The following is a 21,303-nucleotide window of genomic DNA, read 5'->3' as shown; positions in this document are numbered from 1 at the left end:
TTTTCCAGAATGTCATATAGTTGGAACCATACAGTGTAGAGCCTTCACAGATTGGTTTCTTTTACACAATAATATGCACTTAAGGTTCTTCTATGTCTTTCATGACTTGATAATTCATTGCTTTAAACACTGAATAGTGTCCCATTGTCTGGTTTGCCACAGTTTATCAGTTCACCTACTGAAGAATATCTTTGCTGTTTCCAACTTTTAGCAATTATGAATAAAGCTATTTATAAACACCTGCATCTGCATGCAGGTGTTTTTGTATGGACATACATTTTCAACTCCTTTAGCGAAACTCCGAAGAGTATGATTGCTAGATCATATGGAAAGAGTATGTTTAGCTTTATAAGAAACCAAACTGTCTTCCAAAGTGGCTGTACTATTTTGTATTCCCTCCAGTAAGGAATGAGAATTCCTGTTGCTTCACATCCTTACCATCATGTGGTGTTCTTTCTGTTCAAACTTTGGCATTCTAATACAAGCATGATGGTATGTCACTATTGTTTTAATCTGTATTTCCCTGACAACATAGAATTGGAGCATCTTTTCATATGTTTATTTGCCATCTGTATGTCTTCTTTGGTGTCTGTCAAAGCCTTGGGTCATTTTTTAATTGGGTTGGTTTTTGGTTTGTTTTTTTTTTTTCCTCTTAATGTTGAGTTTTAAGACTTCTTTGTAAATTTTAGATAACAGTTCTTTATCAGATATATGTCCTGCAAACATTTTCTCCTACTCTGTGGTGTGTCTTGAAATTCTCTTGATATTGTCTTTTACAGAGCAGAATGTTCTAATGTTAATGAACTCTAGCTTACTAGTTATTTCTTTCATTATCATGTCTTTGATGTCTTATCTAAAAATGCCACACACAAGGCCATCGACGTTTTCTCCTGTGTTTCCTCCTAGGAGTTTTATAATTTTGCATTTGAAATTCAGGTTTATGATCCATTTTGAGTTAATGTTCATAAATGGTATAAAGTCTGTATCAAGATTCATTTTTCTTGCATGCCAATGTTCATTCTGAGTTTTTTTTCTTTTTTAAAATTTCATAAAAATACTGTGTCTATTTTGTTTCTATGGTGCATTGCCATGTTTTTATTCCAGTTATATTGGCATATAGCACTGTATAAATAAATCTAAGGTGTACAGCATGATGGTTTGACTTATATACATCATGAAATGATGACCACAATTAAGTTGAGTGAATATCTATCATCTCACACAGATACAGAATTAAAGAAATAGAAAATATTTTCCTTGTAATGAGAACTCTCAGGATTTACTCTCTTAATTACATTCATACATAACAAACAGCAACGTTAATTATATTTATGTTGTACATCACATCCTTACTATTTACCTTATAACTGGAAGTTTGTACCTTTTGACTGCCTTCATCCCTTTTTCCCTTCTCATATTCCTTACCTCTGATAACTATAAATCTGATCTCTTTTTTTCTGTGAGTGAGTTTTTGAAGTATAATTGACTTATAAGACTTTCTTAGTTCCTAGTATATAACAGTAATTCAATATTTCTATAGGGTTCAAAATTATCTCTACAATAAGCGTAGTTACCATGAATTTTTAAGTTTTTTATTTTTTTCCTTCCTTCTCAGCTGCAACCTCTCTGTGTAATCCCTGGGTCTGCTTTAAGCTGTTTTTAGTTTGCTTTTAATCTGCTTGGCACTTGAACGTAAAGCAGAACTCAGAGCTTCTAAGGAAACAACTTACCAAATGTGGAAAGTTAGTGTTATGAATTGCATTGTGTCCCCATTTGTTGAAGACCTAAACCCTAGTAGAGGAAAACAACAGAATGGGAAAGACTAGAGATTTCTTCAAGAAAACTTGAGATACCAAGGGAATATTTCATTGAAAGATGGGTTTAATAAAGGATAGAAATGGTATGGACCTAACAGAAGCAGAGATATTAAGAAGAGGTGGCAAGAATACACAGAATAACTGTACAAAAAAGATCTTCATGACCCAGATAATATGATGGTGTGATCACTCACCTACAGCCAGACATTCTGGAATGTGAAGTCAAGTGGGCCTTAGAAAGCATCACTACGAACAAAGCTAGTGGATGTGATGGAATTCCAGTTGAGCTATTTCAAATCCTGAAAGATGATGCTGTGAAAGTGCTGCACTCAATATGCCAGCAAATTTGGAAAACTCAGCAGTAGCCACAGAACTGGAAAAGGTCAGTTTTCATTCCAATCCCTAAGAAAGGAAATCCCAAAGAATGCTCAAACTACCGCACAATTGCACTCATCTCACACGCTAGTAAAGTAATGCTCAAAATTCTCCAAGCCAGGCTTCAGCAATAAGTGAAGTATGAACTTCCAGATGTTCAAGCTGGTTTTAGGAAAGGCAGAGGAAACAGAGATCAAATTGCCAAGATCTGTTGGATCATCAAAAAAGAGAGTTCCAGAAAAGCATCTATTTCTGCTTTATTGACTATGCCAAAGCCTTTGACTGTGTGGATCACAACAAAGTGTGGAAATTGTTCAAGAGATGGCAATACCAGACCACCTGACCTGCCTCTTGAGATACCTATGTGCAGATCAGGAAGCAACAGTTAGAACCGGACATGGAACAACGACTGGTTCCAAATAGGAAAAGGAGTAAGTACGTCAAGGCTGTATATTGTCACCTTGCTTATTTAACTTACATACAGAGTACATCATGAGAAATGCTGGGCTGGAGGAAGCACAAGCTAGAATCAAGATTGCCAGGAGAAATACCAATAACCTCAGATATGCAGATGACACCACCCTTATGGCGGAAAGTGAAGAGGAACTAAAAAGCCTCTTGATGAAAGTGAAAGAGGAGAGTGAAAAAGTTGGTTATAGATCAACATTCAGAAAAGTAAGATCATGGCATCTGGTCCCATCACTTTATGGGATATAGATAGGGAAATAGTGGAAATAGTGTCAGACTTTATTTTTTGGGGCTCCAAAATCACTGCAGTTGGTGATTGCAGCCATGAAATTAAAAGATGCTTACTCCTTGGAAGGAAAGTTATGACCAACCTAGATAGCATATTAAAAAGCAGAGGCATTACTTTGCCAACAAAGGTCCATCTAGTCAAGGCTATGGTTTTTCCAATGGTCATGTATGGATGTGAGAGTTGGACTGTGAAGAAAGCTGAGCGCTGAAAAATTGATGCTTTTGAACTATGGTGTTGGAGAAGACTCTTGAGAGTCCCTTGGAATGAAAAGAGATCCAACCAGTCCATCCTGCCATATGACCCAGCAATCCCACTTCTGGGCATACACACTGAGGATACCAGATCTGAAAGAGACACGTGCACCCCAGTGTTCATCGCAGCACTGTTTATAATAGCCAGGACATGGAAGCAACCTAGATGCCCATCAGCAGATGAATGGATAAGGAAGCTGTGGTACATATACACCATGGAATATTACTCAGCCGTTAAAAAGAATTCATTTGAATCAGTCCTAATGAGATGGATGAAACTGGAGCCCCTTATACAGAGTGAAGTAAGCCAGAAAGATAAAGAACATTACAGCATACTAACACATATATATGGAATTTAGAAAGAAGGTAACGATAACCCTATATGCAAAACGGAAAAAGAGACACATATGTACAGAACAGACTTTTGAACTCTGTGGGAGAATGTGAGGGTGGGATATTTCAAAATAACAGCATGTATACTATTTATGGTGAAACAGATCACCAGCCCAGGTGGGATGCATGAGACAAATGCTCGGGCCTGGTGCACTGGGAAGACCCAGAGGAATCGGGTGGAGAGGGAGGTGGGAGGGGGGATCGGGATGGGGAATACGTGTAAATCTATGGCTGATTCATATCAATGTATGACAAAAAAATAAATAAATAAAAATTAAAAAAAAAAAAAAAGAAATCAGTCCTGAATATTCATTGGAAGGACTGACACTGAGGCTGAAACTCCAATACTTTGGCCACCTCTTGTGGAGTTGACTCATTGGAAAAGACCCTGATGCTGGGAGGGATTAGGGGCAGGAGGAGAAGGGGACAACAGAGGATGAGATGTCTGGATGGCATCACTGACTTGATGGACATGAGTTTGCGTAAACTCTGGGAGTTGGTGATGGACAGAGAGGCCTGGTGTGCTGCGATTCATGGGGTTGCAAAGAGTCAGACACGACTGAGTGACTGAACTTAACTGAACCCCTAGTACCTCAGAATGTAGCTGTATTTGGAGAGAAGATCTTTAAAGAGGTAATTAAAGTGAGGTTATTAAGGTAGCCCTAATTCAATATGATTGCTCTCCTTTTAAGAGGAGAGATTAGGATATATACACACACAGAGGGAAATCCCTGTAAGGACACCCTGAGGATGGGAAAAGACAACCATCTACAAGCCAAGGAGAGATCTCTCAAGAAACCAACCCTGCTGACATCTTGATCTCCAACTTCCAGAATTGTGAGAAAATAAATCTCTCTTGTTTAAGCTATTTGGTCTGTGGCACTTGGTTGTGATTGTTCTAGCAAACTAGTACATTTAATCATCTTTATTTTATATTTACTACTCACTGGCAAGCATTGGTCGAAGAACTGAAGGTATTCAGTCCATCACTTAGTAAGCACCTTCTGTACTCACTACTGAGCATGTACTATGTGCTAAGCTCTGTCTAGTTGCTAGGCACACAATGGCAAATGAGACAAAGCTGCTGCCCTTAAGAGGGTTGCAAGCCTTCCAGGGAAGTAGACAAAGGAAGAGATGATCATCACTGAGTAAGATAAACTAGCAGTGAAACAGTTATGTCCAAGGTGTTGTGGGGACATAGAGGAGAGACATACAATCCAAAACATGCTGGAGAGAGCAAGGTGCCAGGCAAGACACCCAAGAGATGTTTGCAGCTGCTATGTTTTAAAGAATGAGAAGAAATCAGCCGATGACAAAGGGGCCTCCCATGAAACCAGGAGCCACACTTGAGAACACAAGAGACCCTAAGCACAGTGTACTGAGGGAAGCCACACAGCCAGCATGCTTAAAGCATCTGATGAGAGGGGAAGCATCCAGATAGGAAGCGGGAGAAGCAAGCCAAGGGCAAGTCCGAATGCCTCGTAGACCATGACGTCTCTGGTTATTCGCAAGCCAGCTGCGATACTCAGTTTAAATCAAGTGACAGCACTTCATTAGATTAGGTGGAGGAGTGAAGAAACACAGAAAACATCTCATAATCCAAACTGTCAGGTCTCACTGGCAAAGTGGAATGTTGATCAGCTTAAAACAACAGCTCTAGGCTTATTGATATTCTGGCTACTTCAGCAAAACTCATCTCCTCCATAATGCGTATCTGTTATTGTTCCTCTGGGGGTTCACTTTGCTTTAGATTTTACTCCTCTTGCCTTTGGATTCTACTGTGCCTAAACCTACACCTTCTCCCCACCAGTTCTTTCCTCTCCTCTGCATCCCATGAACCTTGTTTCCTGCCGCTTCCTTGGCTTCATAGCTTTTGCTCACAGATGCCTTTGATTGATGCACTTCACTCTGAGTCTGTTTTCTGTGATGTTCTTCCTATTTGTGTTTCTCATGCCTGACATTTAATCCCTCTGGATTGAGAATATGATTGTGTTGATACATTACAAGCCAACATAGAGAAACCCTGCTGGGCAGAGTTATAGTACTAGGCTGCTTCACTAGCTGCTGGGTGCTAACCAGAAGGCCACTGATGTTTCAGTCTCATACTGCTCATCTAATCACCCTGGGCCGTAATCACATCAACTAGTGCTCAAAGAAATAATTCCAACCAATTAGCACAGAAGCAGACCATGACAGTGCAGAGCAAATGGAATTCATACACTCTATCCAGATGTTAAGGAGTCATTAAAAGATTTTAAGAGAAATAAAATATAAATTTTTGCTGTAAAAGCTTACTATAGCCAAAGGAAAGAATGGCTTGAAGTGAGATAACTTGAAGAGATTATTGTAATGCTTCTGTGGCAACCTGGCAAGAGATGGCAAGGACTAGACCTAAAGCATTGATAGCAGTGATGGCAAGAACGGGGAAGAATGGAGAGATTTTAAATATATCAAATTAATAGTAGTTGTTAAGCAGCCATAATTGTAAATTACAGAAAATGGAGCAGTCAAGCATGATACTGAGATTTCTGGCTTAACGGACATTAGAATTTGTGAAATGATAAAAAAAAAGTATGTGTATTTTTCCTAGCACAGAGCTCCTAAAACCGTTATGAATTCCTAAGTGATAAGAGAACTAGGAGCATCCTTTATTCTATGGGGGGTGACTCTGGGTGGGCTAGTGAAGGAGGTCTGGTTACTAAAAAAAAACAATCTATACTTATAATCTTGAAATTTTCAGCATCCCCAATAAACCCACACCCTTCTCTAGAGAGGTGAAAGGGGATGGGAAAAAAGTTACAAATTGATCATGCCCATGTGAAGAAGCCTCCATAAAGTCCCAGTAGCATGGACTTCCAGGTCAGTGGACACACCCGCATAATGGAAGTGTGGGAGAGTGAGGCTTCCCAGCTCTAAGGGAACTGAAGTTTCTGCACTTGGGACCCTCTCAGAGATCCTCCCTATGTGTCTGTCCATCTGTATCCTTTAGCATATCTTATAATAAACTGGTTAACATAAGTAAGTGCTTCCTGAGTTCCGTGAGCCACTGTAGCAAAGCAATTGAACCTAAGATTTATAGCCAATTGGTCAGAAGCACAGGTGATAACCTGAATTTGAGATTGCCATCTGAAATGGGACGGGAGCCATCTTGTGGGGCTGAGCCCTTAACTCATGGGATCTAATACTATCTCCAGGTAAAGAGTTTCAAAATTGGGTTAAATTGTAGGACACTCAGCTGGTGTCACAGAGAATCATTTGGTGGGGGAAGATTCCCCATACATCTGGTGTCAGAAGTGTGGTAGTAGTGTGTGAGTAAAGAGCTGACTCATGGGGAAAGAACCTGATGTTGGGAATGATTGAAGGCGAAAGGAGAAGAGGGTGGCAGAGGACGACAGAGTTAGAGGCATCACTGATTCAATGGACATGAACTTGAGCAAATTCCAGGAGACAGTGGAGGACAGGGAAGCGTGGTGTGATGCAGTATATGGGGTCACAAATAGCCAGACACACCTTAGTGACTAAACAACAAAGAGAAACACAGATGGGAAAACTGGGTTTTCCCCAACACAGAACTGGTCATGAAGGTAACAGGCCTTGGAGAGAAAGGGAAGATTATAAATGGGGTTTTAAGTGTGTTGAATTTGAAGTGGCTGTAAGACAAAACATTAGTCAGGGTAAGTAATGTTGCAATTATTATAGCTAAACCTCCTAAATCTCAGACGTTTAACACCATAAAAGTTTATTTCTTGTTCAGTTGGTCCTGGTGTAGAGAGTGACCTGCTCCATGCAGTCACCTGGGCCTGCCATCTTCAATATGTGACTTCAGGACCATCTTGACAGTGTCCTACACTAGATGGGGAAGAGAGAAAGTGGAGAAAGCACACCTACTCTTAAGCATCTAAGCCCAGAAGTAAGACATCACCTCCAGTCACATTCTTTTGGCAAGAATTAGTCCCTGGATGCCAAGAACTTGAGAATAGTTCAGGTATGTGCCTGAGAAGAAGAAACAGCCATGATCTAGCCACTCTCTGCCACACATAGTTGGGTGAAGTTTTCAGAAGCAAATGGACATATAAACTATGAGTTGATAACATATTTGGGAATGGATCAGTTGGATCCTTGAGATCCTTGAGGAAGGGATGTAGCCAAGTTCTAGGAACAGACCTTGGCTTATAAAGGCTTTTGATCAACCATTTGAGATTCATAGAGTGTTATGATACCACAAGGTAAATTTTTTTTAACTCCATCATTAACTAGAAAGCTTAAATAGCTTTCCCCAAATTATGAATTATCCTTCATGCCCTGAGAACTTTTTCACCCAATGCTAAGAAACAACATCATGGAAGAAAGAGAATTTTGTTGCAAGATGGAAATAACTTTGAATCCCAGCACCATTATTTATGGCCCTTGGGTCATGTTACTTAACCTTCTGATTTTATTCCCACATGTATAAAATGGGGAAAATAATGTCTGCTTTTCATTCACTATAATTCCTAGCCCCAATAATAGATACATATTAAGCATTCTTCTCCCTTTTTTCCTCCTACATTTCAACCCCACTTTCGGGTTTCCTCCCAATTATGAAATACTGAAATTTGTAGAAACCTAGCAGCTAAAAGGAATATTGTATTTTTATTTTATATATATATATTTATAAATATATATATATTTTTTATTTATTTTAAAAATATATAAATATATATATATATTTGCCAAAAATATGAAAGGGCAAGTATTATAATACAACTCAAAATACTTTAGGATTTTGGGAACATAATATCAGAGGGATAAAAGTAAGCATGATGACAGTTGATCTTAGAAAATTAAACAAGATGAACAAATCAAAGAGTGAGAAGGAGAGTGATTTTCTGCGCATCTCTGGGATGCACAATAGGACACAGGGTGACCCAGTAAGCAACATAAAGCCTCTTGGAAGCAAGAGGACATGATACTATCCCTACAGGTAGTGATTGGTATCAGGGGCGCACAGCAGTGAGAGTGTGAAGTGTGACAATGGGGGACAGATGTTCAAAGAACTCCACTGGCCATCAACCATGATCACAAAAGGCTATTACAAAGGAGGCACTATGTGACAAGTGCCTTCTCTTGTGACATTTATTGGCAGAGCTGCTGAGGAGCTGTCAGCTTATGCATCAAAGAGATCTACCAGATCAACAGTTTGGTAGATCAAAAGTTCAGTTCCATGGAGTACTCTATCTGTGAGACACACAGGAATAACCAGAGCCTAGAAAAGACAACCAAGGAAAAAAACGGAAGTTATAATAATACATTCACAACTGGGGAGGACTTTGCAATAAAAGTGTTCATTTATCTGAGCTAAGTTCATTTTTATAAATTGAATATTATAATGCACCAGAGGAACTTGTAATTTAGAGAGGACATCCATTGGTACTATGAATAATTAACTTTCATCTTTTTTTAATTTGGGGTTTTTCAATGCCTAACATAGCAGTCTGTGTTTGTTAGACTTTGCTGTTGTAACAAACAAACCCTCGATCTTAGGAGTGTGCACAGCTATTATTTCTTGTTGACGTTTACATGTTAGATGTGAGTTGGCATGACTATAACTCTCAGAGTCTCTTCATTTTGGAGCCTGTGCTGAAGGTACAGTCCTTATCTGGGGCCCATACTTTTCTTGACAGAGGAGGGGAGAAGCCAAGCAGAAGCACATTCCACTGGGTCAGAGCAAATCACCTGGCTGAGCCTGTGCTGACGGAGCAGGGAAATAGAGTTGTTTTACGGGGAAAGGGAGACAAATAATTAGGAACTGTGTTAAAGTCTTTCATAACTTTTATTCCTGATGTAGAGTATATCTGCATATATGTGTCTGTTAAACTTTTAAAATGTCACTACTTCAGAAATAAGGCCATTTGCAGCAACATGGATGGAACTGAGATTATCGTACTAAATGAAGTAAGTCAGAAAGAGAAAGACAAATACCACATATCACTCATATAGAGAATCTAGAATATGACACAAATGAACCTATCTACAAAACAGAAACAGGCTCACAGAAATAAAGAACAGACCTGTGGTTGCCAAGGTAGAGGAGGGATTAGGTAGGGATGGATTAGGTGGTTGGGCTTATCAGATGCAAACTATTACATATAGAATGGATAAAGGACAAGATCCCACTGTATATCATGCAGAATTACATATCCTAAGATAAACCAAAATGGAAAAGAATATTAAAAAAGAATATGCATGTATATGTATGTATATGTATAGCTGAATCACATTGCTGTATGAAATTAGCACAACATTGTAAATCAACTATACTCCAAAAAAATAAAGTGCTCAGCCCACTAAAAAAAATTTTCACTAGTTCAGGTTAGATTAGATTATCCTCTCTGAGAAAACTAGGCAAAGTATAACAACGTCTTACCACCACACAGGAACAGCTCAGGGAAGAACTTCATGGCTTCTAAGAGGCAGGGTCTAAATGACTAGTTCAATAATATTATTCCTATTAACCCATATGCTGTTCAATTAGCAAGCCAACTTTGTGCACGTGACAAAACCTAACCCCTGTTAACAAGATCCAAAGGAAAACTATTAGTTCAAAAAACTGGAAAAAATCCAAGGACAGGTATCATTTCATGCTTGGCTAGACCTGGAGGTCCAGAACTCTCTTAAGGAATTATCTCTTTGTCATTCTGAACCTTGACACCTCTCTCTCTATTTCCTGCATTCTTAGGCACCCCACCAATTTTTGTGGCAAAGACAGGCATGATGAGTTTTATAACCTACCAGCCTAGTAACTGCAGTATGAAAGGAAATGCCTTTCTAATAGTTGTGGCAAAACTTCTAAAGAGAATTCTGTCTGATTGAGCTTGAGTCTTGTGTCCACTTCTGAAACCGAAAAGGAGAGTATTCTGGTCACCTTCCATCTAAGTTACTGGAGGCAGGACATGGAGACAGGGGTTGGGGGGATTACCTAGATCTCATGAACTGAGTAGAATTATTACAGAGATGACAAAGAGGTTGTTGACTAAGGATGTGCTGCACAGAAAGCAAACAGCAAAGTGTATCAAATTCTCGACTTGTAAACATTCTGGGGTGAGATTATTCTTATCCTTTTCACCCACTTTTTTTTTCTCATTCTATCTCCACAATGTACTTGTCTAGTACCACCAGCTCCTAGTAGGCTAAAGAACAACTATACAGCCAAATTAAATAATCCTACTCCCAGTTTTCTAAAGTTCAAAGGGACATCAATGGAAAGGTCCACTCTGCTTTGCTATGGCTGTTATCTTTCATGCTAAATGCGCCCACCACATCTTTATCAGCGCACAATGAGACTACAATCATTTTATTTAGCATAATCTTATTCCCAGATGAACAGGGAATGCTGTAAATTGCTTATCTCAGGTTTTATCTCTTGCTACAATGCCTTCAATTATTTATCCAGTCCTAGGTGAAATAAAATATTACAATTTATTCTCAGAGACATGAAATAAAGTAGTTCCCAATTATTCTGATTTGGAATATGTTTCAGCATAGAAAACTGCTTTCCCATGCAGAGTGAGCACAGAGCTATTAGAACAACTTAAGACAGATAAATTTTGCCAACCGCAGTGCCAGAAGCATTTTAGCAGCAAACCAAATGGTGAAACTCTACTTCTGTATGTTGCTGAAGTGTTTCCCAGCAGAGGATTAGGAATGACTTTACCCTTCATTCTCTTTAGAGCTAAGCATCCCAGGTGACTCAGTGGTAAAGAATTTGTCTGCCAATGCAGGAGACACAGGAGACACTGGTTCAATTCCTGGGTCAGGAAGATACCCTGGAGGTGGAAATGGCAATCCACTCCAGCCTGGGAAATTCCATGGACAGAGGAGCTTGGTGGATCACAGAGAGTCAGATGTGACTGAACATGCCTGCACTCTTTACAGTCAGTCTTCTTGACCTCATATTTGTGGCAATCACCTCCATTTAGGAGGAAAATCTCTCAGCGCATCTTTGAGTCTAAATGTCTCTTCAAATCAGCTTTGCTTACCCTTTCCTCTCAGAGGTGCTTAAAGTCAAATTAGAAATTAAAGTTTATCAGAACTAGGCAAGTGTTGCCTGCCTCCAGACATGAATGTGCTTAAAATTCATCCTTGAGATGTTACACAACTATGTTTTTTTATAGCACCAGGTACCTTTTTTTAGTTTCTAATTTGGTGTCTTGGGTGTTTCCTTCTTGTTTTTCCTTTCAAGGGCATACTTCAAGTAGAAAAAACCTTCCGGAAAAGTGACAAATACACTGCTGCTCTCATTTGCCCATTAAAGTTTCCATCTAGAACAACTCTTAGATTTTTAAGGTCTTTGCTTCTGACCTATCTTCAAATATAGCATAATCTTTATGGTACTTTCAAATTGGTCTGGTTTATCTAGAATTTTCATAAACAACTAAGCATTTCATCTCTTTATGCTGATGACAAGCTTAATGGTCTTTGATGTGTTTTACTTTTTCATATTAATCTAAATTTATACCTACCTGCATTAGAAAAATACTCTGCTAATACTTTGTAAACAGCAACAAGACACACACAAAACCAAGCCTGACAGTAAGTACAGTAGTATATTCCAGGATTATTGGAATAAATAGGAGGAAAGAGACCTCAGTATAGAACTGACCTCAACTCTAGATGCAACATAGACAAGTGGGGGTTTCCAGACAAGGAAGAGCTTGGGGTGAGGGTGGCAGTGGTCAGTGAATGGAAAGTTACTAAGAGGTATGTCGAGAGTAAAGGGGGGTTTGTGACTAAATAGGCTTGACAGGAGTCTTGTTGAAGGCTGACCAGGGTGATCAAATATCACCTGGGAGATGTTAGGAAATGAGGAACTGGATCATGCATGGAGGGTAATCATACATCCAGGGTGTGGATGAGCAACTTGGCTGAGCAAGATTCTTGACAAAACTGGGCAATGTGAAGGTGGATACATAACTCCAAAAGCCAAGGCCTAGTTGTGAAGAGGGCTCCTAAGAGCCTGAGTAAAGTTTGGTTAAGGAGGAAGTCTTTGTCAGCTCCCTACCCCCGCCAACAAGTCACCAAGAGTCACAGGAGAAAGAAGTGAAAGTGAAAGCCGCTCAGTCGTGTCCAACTCTTTGCGACCCCATGGACTATATGGTCCTTGGAATTCTCCAGGCCAGAATCCTGGAGTGGGTAGCCTTTCCCTTTTCCAGAGGATCTTCCCAATCCAGGGATCGAACCCAGGTCTCCCGCATTGCAGGTGGATTCTTTACCAGCTGAGCCACAGGGGAAGCCCTACGTGAGGTGCTGAGCCAATCCCTGCTCCCCATCATTCACTGACCGGTCACTGGCGGGTTTCTACCCCACATTCACCATTTTCCACTGATGAGCCAGCCTTGAGGTCAAGTGCCTGTTTTGAAAGTGTTTGCTTTATTCTCCTCAGAAAACTGTGAGCTTCTTGATGGCAAGGATCATGCTTTCTCATCTTTGTTTCACTGGAAATGCTAGAGTAGCTTCTCAACAAACATTTCTTAATTCAAGTGACTTCATTTCTTTGTTTCTTTCTACGATACTGAATCAAGGAGCTCTTTGAGATATCAGTTTTGCTAAGTTGACTGACCAGTATTTGGGAACCACCACCAGACTGCCTCACTGCCCCACTAGTTTAGTGGGATTACTTAATCTCTTCTCATTTCAGTTTCATCATCTATGAAATAAGAACCAATACACTGCCACCAATATATTTCCACCATCAGCTGCATGAGGCTGTTACGTCAAATGAATGATAAAACCTTGAAAACACTAGGACCATTTTTTCTTGTTGGCAGGGGTAGTACAAAACACTCAAAACATTCACATTCAGACTCAAGTTGCAAACACATGGGATATAAACTTAACCTCTTTCTGAAATTTCATAACCAGCTTCAAAACACATCAATTACAAGAAAGATTTCAAGAAAAACAATGTCTGTTCAAATAGTTCATAAATTGAATATCCTCCATGTATGAAAAGAAATATGCAATAGAAGAGCTGCAAGCATCAGAAGCATTGTCCTCTCCATGACTTAGCTTTAAACACAATCAGGATATCAGGCATCTTCCCACAGACCATGACACTGGCTGCTGTCCTGTATTATTTTACAATATCAACTATGCTTAGGTCTCCAGACCTGTCATCTATAAGAACACCAGCTTTCAGAGTATTGATGAACCCCTTAATTAATTTGCTGTTTCTAAGAACATGTTTAGTACTCTGCTTTGTCCATGTTGGGGTTGGATTTCACAAGTACAAAGATGTTTTTAACTGGAGTACCTGAGTTCCACAAAAAACCATGGCTGAAGAGAAATCCTATGCAATTGTATACTATTGCCTAAAGTTGCTACTGACCAATTCAATCTGCAGTAATAGAGTAATGATTTATCTTAAAAAGTGGTAATTTCATCAACCATTTATTCTAAAAGTGCACTTCTTTCAAATTATCTTGTCACCAGATACTTGGTTATCAGTAAAAACTTGGTGGTGAACATGCCCAATAGTATTCATGATTTGGCCTGTTGGTAACCAAGGATAAAGTATATTTTTCATGGTCCTTATTATTAGATGTGTTGATTAGTATATTTTCATCCTTTCACCTCTTACTACAATCCTTTTATTTGTGGTAATTGTACAATACCAAAAGGCTATACTTCTTTGAGTTAAACAGATGGTCTTTTCCACTTAAGGTGAAATGCAGATTTCCCGCTAAAAGGCAAATTCTGCATTTCAAAAGGTAGAATAGACTGGTACTTACAAAATCCCAGCTGGTTAAATTTAGAGTATTGGAAAAGATCCAATCCAAGAATAGGCTCTGGCTTTGGGCCTGTAACATTTTTATTTGATAGTGTATTGGAAAGAAAAAAAAAATTCATTTTAAGCTCTTGATTTTCCAACATATTGTTCTTCTGTGAGAAGCGAATTGGTGTTGATAGTGGCATTGGCCTCAAAACCATCGCTCCCCTTAAATGATCTATTTCAATTGTGTTCTGCCAGTTTAAAGGGGCTTGTTTAAAAATGTTTATACTGAAACTGTCCTCTCCTGCTTCTCTACATGTCAAGTGCTTTCTTTTTGGCTTCACTGCATTTTTGCAACCCCATCATTGAGCCTTCCACCTACTTGAAAGATGGTAGTCACAGTACTCAAGAATTAGTACTCATTGCTGTAGTAAGAAATATTTCTTTGACAATCTTTACACTTACTCACTGATTTCTAATTCATATAGCTCACAATTTGGCTCAGGCTATAACCTGCTGTCCATGTCCAAACCTAGACGCCCAGCTGCCATTTCTGCAAATGTGCATCAAAATCACCTTGGAATGGTAATTAAAATGCCTATTTCTGGGCCCTATCCCAAATCTAATGAATCAAAATTCCAGGAGTGAGGCCTGGGGATTTGTATTCATAACAAACTCTACCCAGAAGTTGCTAAAGTGTCAGAACTACTGCTCTCTGGGCTTTCTCTAACAATGGCAACTTCATAACCTCTGTTAAAGCTGTAGCAGATATGTAGTTGAGATAGTGCCCAGTGCTATAACAGAGTAAAAACCAAAATCTCTGTGACTTAACCCAATAGACCTGCAGGCAGAGATGTTCTAGAAAGTCACTGTGGGACAGAGCCTAACAGAGGCTTCTCCTCCTTCAGTCCATGTTTCCCAGACCACCCTGTACATCAACATCCAGCCAGCCAACTGGGGCTGAGAGAGTAGGAGACCCCCAGGAGATGTTTGTAAGCCTGGCCTAGAAGTGGCCTCCATCACTTTTGCCCCTATCCCCATGGCATCAACTTGACATTCCACCTTGCTGCTTGGCAAGTGCTAGGGAAAGCAGGCCCTGGGCAGCTGATATCCAGAAACCACTATGCACTGCACTGCCCACGACTGAGCAACACTCTATTGGACCCTGGCCTCTCTGCCACTAGTGCCACCAGAGGGTAAAGAAACAAAGTGCATGGTGCTACAACATATTTTGGCATTTCAGAGCCCTGTTTTTCAGAGACCCCCATTTCTAGAACTTTCTACGTGAAGGGGAAAATCAGGAGCCCCTTAAAGCTTATCTCTTGAACTATCTGAATTCTCCATATTTCTTTTCCTTAACATTTTTCCTTGATTATCTAGAAACACAGGCACATTTTATTAAATTTGGAGATGAACTATGTGAATATTTTAATACATAGAAATTGGTAGGTAAATCAATATGTTCCTGATATTAAAAAACAATAAAATTGTGTATATGTGTACAATTTTCTTGTTTTTCTTGTTCACACACACACATTCTATATATGTATATATATACACATATATACATTTTCATATATGTATATTACACACAAACCTACAGCTGGATTTTATTGTGTATGCATATAACAAAATCCGGTGGCAGGTATACTTTTCATAAACATAAACCATTGCTTTGTGTTTATTTTATTACTAAGGAGACATAGAGTACATCTGCCCAAGAAAAATTAGGGACTAGGTGGCCAAGTCTCCATAAAGGTGATTTACAAATATCTTCATGTGCCTTTTGAGGCATATATCTCACTGTTCTATTTCTTTGAGATAAAACTGAAGTGAAGAAATCAGCAAAGTTTGAAAAATTTCCATCTTATTTAAACACTACCAGATACACTGAACAATTTTAACAGAAGTATTATTTTAATAGGCACCAAGCCATCCTAAAGTTTAACAGTATATTGGAGTTCTCAAACTGAAATAGGCTATGAGTCCTAATTTTTCTACATTGTTTTCTTGGTAGTTTTCTCAGGAAACTCTCAGAATCAACCATGCATTAGCTTTTGCCTTTTCCTTTTCCTAAGTCAATTATTTAACAAATAGTCACTGAGCATCTCCTAAGTGTAAGACACTCTTCTAAGCACTGAGGGGACAATAATGAACAATCACAAAGTAAAAAATGTCAAGAGTAGCCAGTTAATAGAATAAAGCTGTAGAGAGTAATGAGGCTATTGCTGTCATATAGCGTGATTAGGATAGTCCTTTCTGAGCTGTGAATGTTTGAATGGAAGCCCCAGTGAAGAAAGGGTGTGTGCCATGTGAATATTCATGAGAAGAGTATTAGGCATGGCAAGAAAAAGTGCTAATGTTCTGATGAAAGAGTCTATCTTACATGAGAAATTGCTAACATATATCCATTTAAGAAAATTTTCTTACATAATTTTGAATAAATAAGTCACCTAAATGGCATCATTTTTCTTGGGAAAAGCATCAACTACATATTTTTATTTATCTGCTCTAATAAAATGTTCACCCAGGGACTGTGTTCCACTGCAAAGTAATAGAAACAAACCAACCCCAAAACAGGAGCACAAACTAGGGTATTTTCTTTCCTTTATGTCAGCTGAAGTTGTGGGGTAGATGATGGAGGGCTGGTATAGGGGCTCCACCATATCATTGAGGTTCTAGCCTCCTATCTTTTTGCTTTTCCATTCTTAGTGCATGGATTTCACCTTCAGCTTTACTTCAAGGTCACAATATGACCACTGCAGCTTTAGGTTTTCTATCTAAATTCCAGATAGGAAAAAAAGGGCACATAGCATCTCTTATCTGAATCTGCTCTCCCAGTCTCTACCCATAACTGCCAGCTTTTAAACAACTTTCTCACACCCTCACCTAAAAGTTTCTACCCACCTGTCACAAGTCAATGGGTGCTATATGGCCCCTTTATCTGCAAGGAATGTTAGCAAACATATTTTTACCTGGGTACATTGCTGCCCTCAACAAGATAAGGATTATATAAGGATGAAGGGGAAAATCAGTATCAGTAGACTACTGAAACCAAATAACCACAGCTTCAGTTACAAGAAGTGTAGACAAATGATCAATTTTCATTTGACAACAAAATATGAGTCTTGTTGTTCAGTCGCTAAGTCATGTTGACCTCCTTTGCAACCCCATTGACTGTAGCCCACCAGGCTCTTCTGTCCATGGGATTTCCCAGGCATGAATGCTAGAGTGGGTTGCCATTTCCTTCTCCAAAATATGAGGAGTTCTATAACACTGTCAATTATTTATCCTTCCTAGGTTATTGGATACCTTTCTCAGTATTTTCATCACTTACTCTTCATTCCTCTTTTTAGAATCTCCACACATACCTCATCATTTGTAATTTCCTCAGGTTGTTATAATCCCCAAGGAGCTCTATAGATAACATCTCTCTTCCCTGAATTGAGGGAATAAAATAAAGTAGTAGCAGACAGAAGCCAAATATCATTTTGGTTACTCACAGAGACCAAGTTAGAAGATGTGGTTTTTGGTTTATTAGCCAGTAGCTACTAATGAATCCTCAAATAATACTGACTTTCCTACTGGAAATGTTGGACTCCTGCAGAAAAATCTCACTTGCAAGAAGCATATATGCTATTATATTTCACAAACTTAGGAGCCAAATAAGCCACCCCACCAGCCCAATAGTGGAGTATTTCACTAGATGTCACCACCACCTGGAAAGAAACATGAGGTATGGGTGGCAAGTTCTCTCTTACGCCTATGGTGTTTGGTCAACTGGTAGCCCCACGGCATCATTTCTCTCAGAGTTCAGATCCCTGTGTGTATCCTCCCCTTCAATGTGCATGAACCAAAAGAATGTAGCGACCTTAAGCCTAAGCTTTAAAATGGCCACTTGCTGCTTCAGTGGCTTTCTTGAGACCTGTGAGCCACTTTGTAAAACTCAGGCTACCCTTCCAGAAAGGCCACTTAGGGGGGAGACCTGAGATTGCAGAGGAATAAAGAAAAGTCCAGCTGTCCCAGGGCTCCCGCTAAGCCAGATCCCTGTTGATTCACCTGCTTAACTGTAAACACATGAGTGACCACCAGCAAGGTGAGCAGGACTACCCAACTAACTCAGCCCAGAAAGCAAGAATGGAACAAATAAAGTATTGATTGTCTTAGGCTGCTAAATTTTGAGGTGGTTTGTTACAGAACAGTCAATAACCAAAGCACTTGTTGTTCTTGTTCAGTAGGTAAGTCATGTCTGACTCTTTGCAACCCCATGTCTGCAGCACGCTAGATTCCTCAGTCCACCACTGTCTTCCACCCTTTGCTCAAATTCATCTTCACTGAGTCAGTGATGCTATCTAACCATCTCATCCACTGCTCCCTCCTCTTCCTTTTGCCTTCAGTCTTTCCCAGCACCACGGTCTTTTCCAATGAGTTGGTTCTTCAAGTGGCCAAAGTATTGGAGCTTCAGCTTCAGCACTGGTCCTTCCAGTGAGTACTCAGAGCTGATTTCTTTTTGAATTGACTAGTTTGGTCTCCTTGCAGTCTAAGGGACTCTCAAGAATCTTATCCAGCACCACAGTTCAAAAGCAAACCAAAACAGTTAAACCCTGCTATTTCATCTTCTATAATTTTCACTCTGTTTCCTTCTCATCTAGTCTTGGCTTCAATGCATATTCCCACTGAAGCTGAAATATTGGCACGTTCTCAATAAGAAATAGTAGCTATTATTATGTAAGTCACTGTGTAAGTGGCAAATATAAAAGGAAGTATAAATTTTCAGAGCAAAAGCCATTTTCAAGTATTGTTTGCTGCTAGTTGCCTTCTTAAGACTAAAATGAAATGCAGTCTTCCTGGGGATCTAAAATCGTTGTTTTTATGGGCCTGTATCCTTGCAGTCACCCAACCCCTCTATTTCTATACAACACCAGGACATCTTTTTTATTTCTCTTATAAGTTCTCATGTTTTCATGTATTTTGACCTTCCTTCTTATCTCCACTGAGTTTTTCATCTTTCTCTTTCCTCCCATTCTCTTGCTTCCAGAAAGAAGCTTTTCCAGACTGCGGCCACTGGACCCTAGTAGTCCTATAGCCTAGTATTCCATAAACTTGTATTTTATGTAGTTGTCACATGCATTTGTTAATATTGACAAAATAGGATAGTAATACTTGAGCAAACTTGTGACCCACTATCTTCTCCCCTTTTGCATTTGCCAGTATTGAGAAGTCAGTTCAGTTCAGTGGCTCAATCGTGTCCAATTATTTGCAACCCCATGGACTGCAGCACACCAGACCTCCCTGTCCATCACGCAACTCCCAGAGCTTTCTCAAACTCATGTCCATTGAGTCAGTGATGCCATCCAACCATCTCATCCTCTGTCAACCCCTTCTCCTCCTGCCCTCAGTTTTTCCCAGCATCAGGATCTTTTCTAATGAGTCAGTTCTTCGCATCAGGTGGCCAAAGTATTGGAGCTTCAGCTTCAGCATCAATCCTTCCAATGAATTCAGGACTAATTTCCTTTGGGATGGACTGGTTAGATCTCCTTGCAGTCCAAGGGACTCTCAAGAGTCTTCTCTAACACCACAGTTCAAAAGCATCAATTCTTCGGTGCTCAGTTTTCTTTTTTTTTCTTTTATTTATTTATTTATTTATTCTCAGTTTTCTTTATGTTCCAACTCTCACATGACCACTGGAAAAATCATAGCTTTGATTAGATGGACCTTTGTTGACAAAGTAATGTCTCTGCTTTTTGATATGCTGTCTAGGTTGGTAATAACTTTTCTTTCAACAAGTAAGCATCTTTTAATTTCATGGCTGTAGTCACCATCTGCAGTGATTTTGGAGCCCAAAAAATAAAATCTCTCACTCTTTCCATTGTTTCCCCATCTAGTTCTTCTTCGCTTTCTGCCGTAAGGATGGTGTCACCTGCATAGCTGAGGTTATTGATATTTCTCCCAGCAATCTCGATTCCAGCTTGTGTTTCATCCAGCCCAGCGTTTCTCATGATGTACTCTGCATATAAGTTAAATAAGCAGGGTGACAACATACAGCCTTGATGTACTCCTTTTCCAATTTGGAACCAGTCTATTGTTCCATGTCCAGTTCTAACCATTGCTTCCTGACCTGCATACAGATTTCTCAAGAGGCAGGTCAGATGGTCTGGTATTCTCATCTTGCTAAGAATTTTCCACAGCTTATTGTGATCCACACAGTCAAAGACTTTGGTGTAGTCAATAAAGCAGCAGCAGCTGCTGCTGCTGCTACTAAGTCACTTCAGTCGTGTCCGACTCTGTGCGACCCCATAGACAGCAGCCCACCAGGCTCCTCTGTCCCTGGGATTCTCCAGGCAAGAACACTGGAGTGGGTTGCCATTTCCTTCTCCACAATAAAGCAGAAGTAGATGTTTTTCTGGAACTCTCTCACTTTTTCAATGATCTAGTGGAAGTTGGCAATTTGATATCTGCCTGCCCTCATATCTAGGCATCCAATTCTGAGCATAAGGACAACCTGCAAATTTTCCTCATACAGAGCTGTATCCTCTGAACTCCAGCAAGTGTTGATCTGGATCTCATTGTACTACAACAAAAATGTTAGGATCTAAAAATTCAGAATATCTGATTGCCAGTTTTCTAAGTTGACTAGTCCTGGATTCATTCTGGGCTGTAGGAGAAACAGGAGGCACAATGCTTAATGCCCACCATACTTTTAGGAACCAATGAAAATGCTTCTTTATTTCCTATCAGAAGAAAAAATGAAGTTAGGTTGAAGAAAAATTTTAATATATAATATTACATATTCATCCATGTACTAACAGAGTAGCGAAAAGATAATTTTAAATATTTTTATGGAGGAAGAGACCCATGAAGGCAAAAGTGCCTTGAGTCCATGAAAGTCATAATGTTGCTCAACATTTATTAGGCTAATTGTTCTCAAAATTTAGAAGGCATTAGAATTCCTATGATCTT

The 21,303-nt window shown here is 39.5% G+C and overlaps 1 protein-coding gene across 1 annotated transcript in view; it reads left to right on the top strand.

The window, feature by feature from the left end:
• The window catches only part of VWC2L (von Willebrand factor C domain containing 2 like), a 181,046-nt gene that overhangs the window by 79,989 nt on the left and 79,754 nt on the right, over positions 1-21,303 (top strand). The window lies entirely within an intron of this gene.

The sequence above is a fragment of the Cervus elaphus genome, chromosome 8, assembly GCF_910594005.1.
Source record: "Cervus elaphus chromosome 8, mCerEla1.1, whole genome shotgun sequence".
Taxonomy (NCBI): Eukaryota; Metazoa; Chordata; class Mammalia; order Artiodactyla; family Cervidae; genus Cervus; species Cervus elaphus.
The sequence above is the reverse complement of the archived record's forward strand: the minus strand, read 5'-3'. Positions and strand labels throughout refer to the sequence as shown.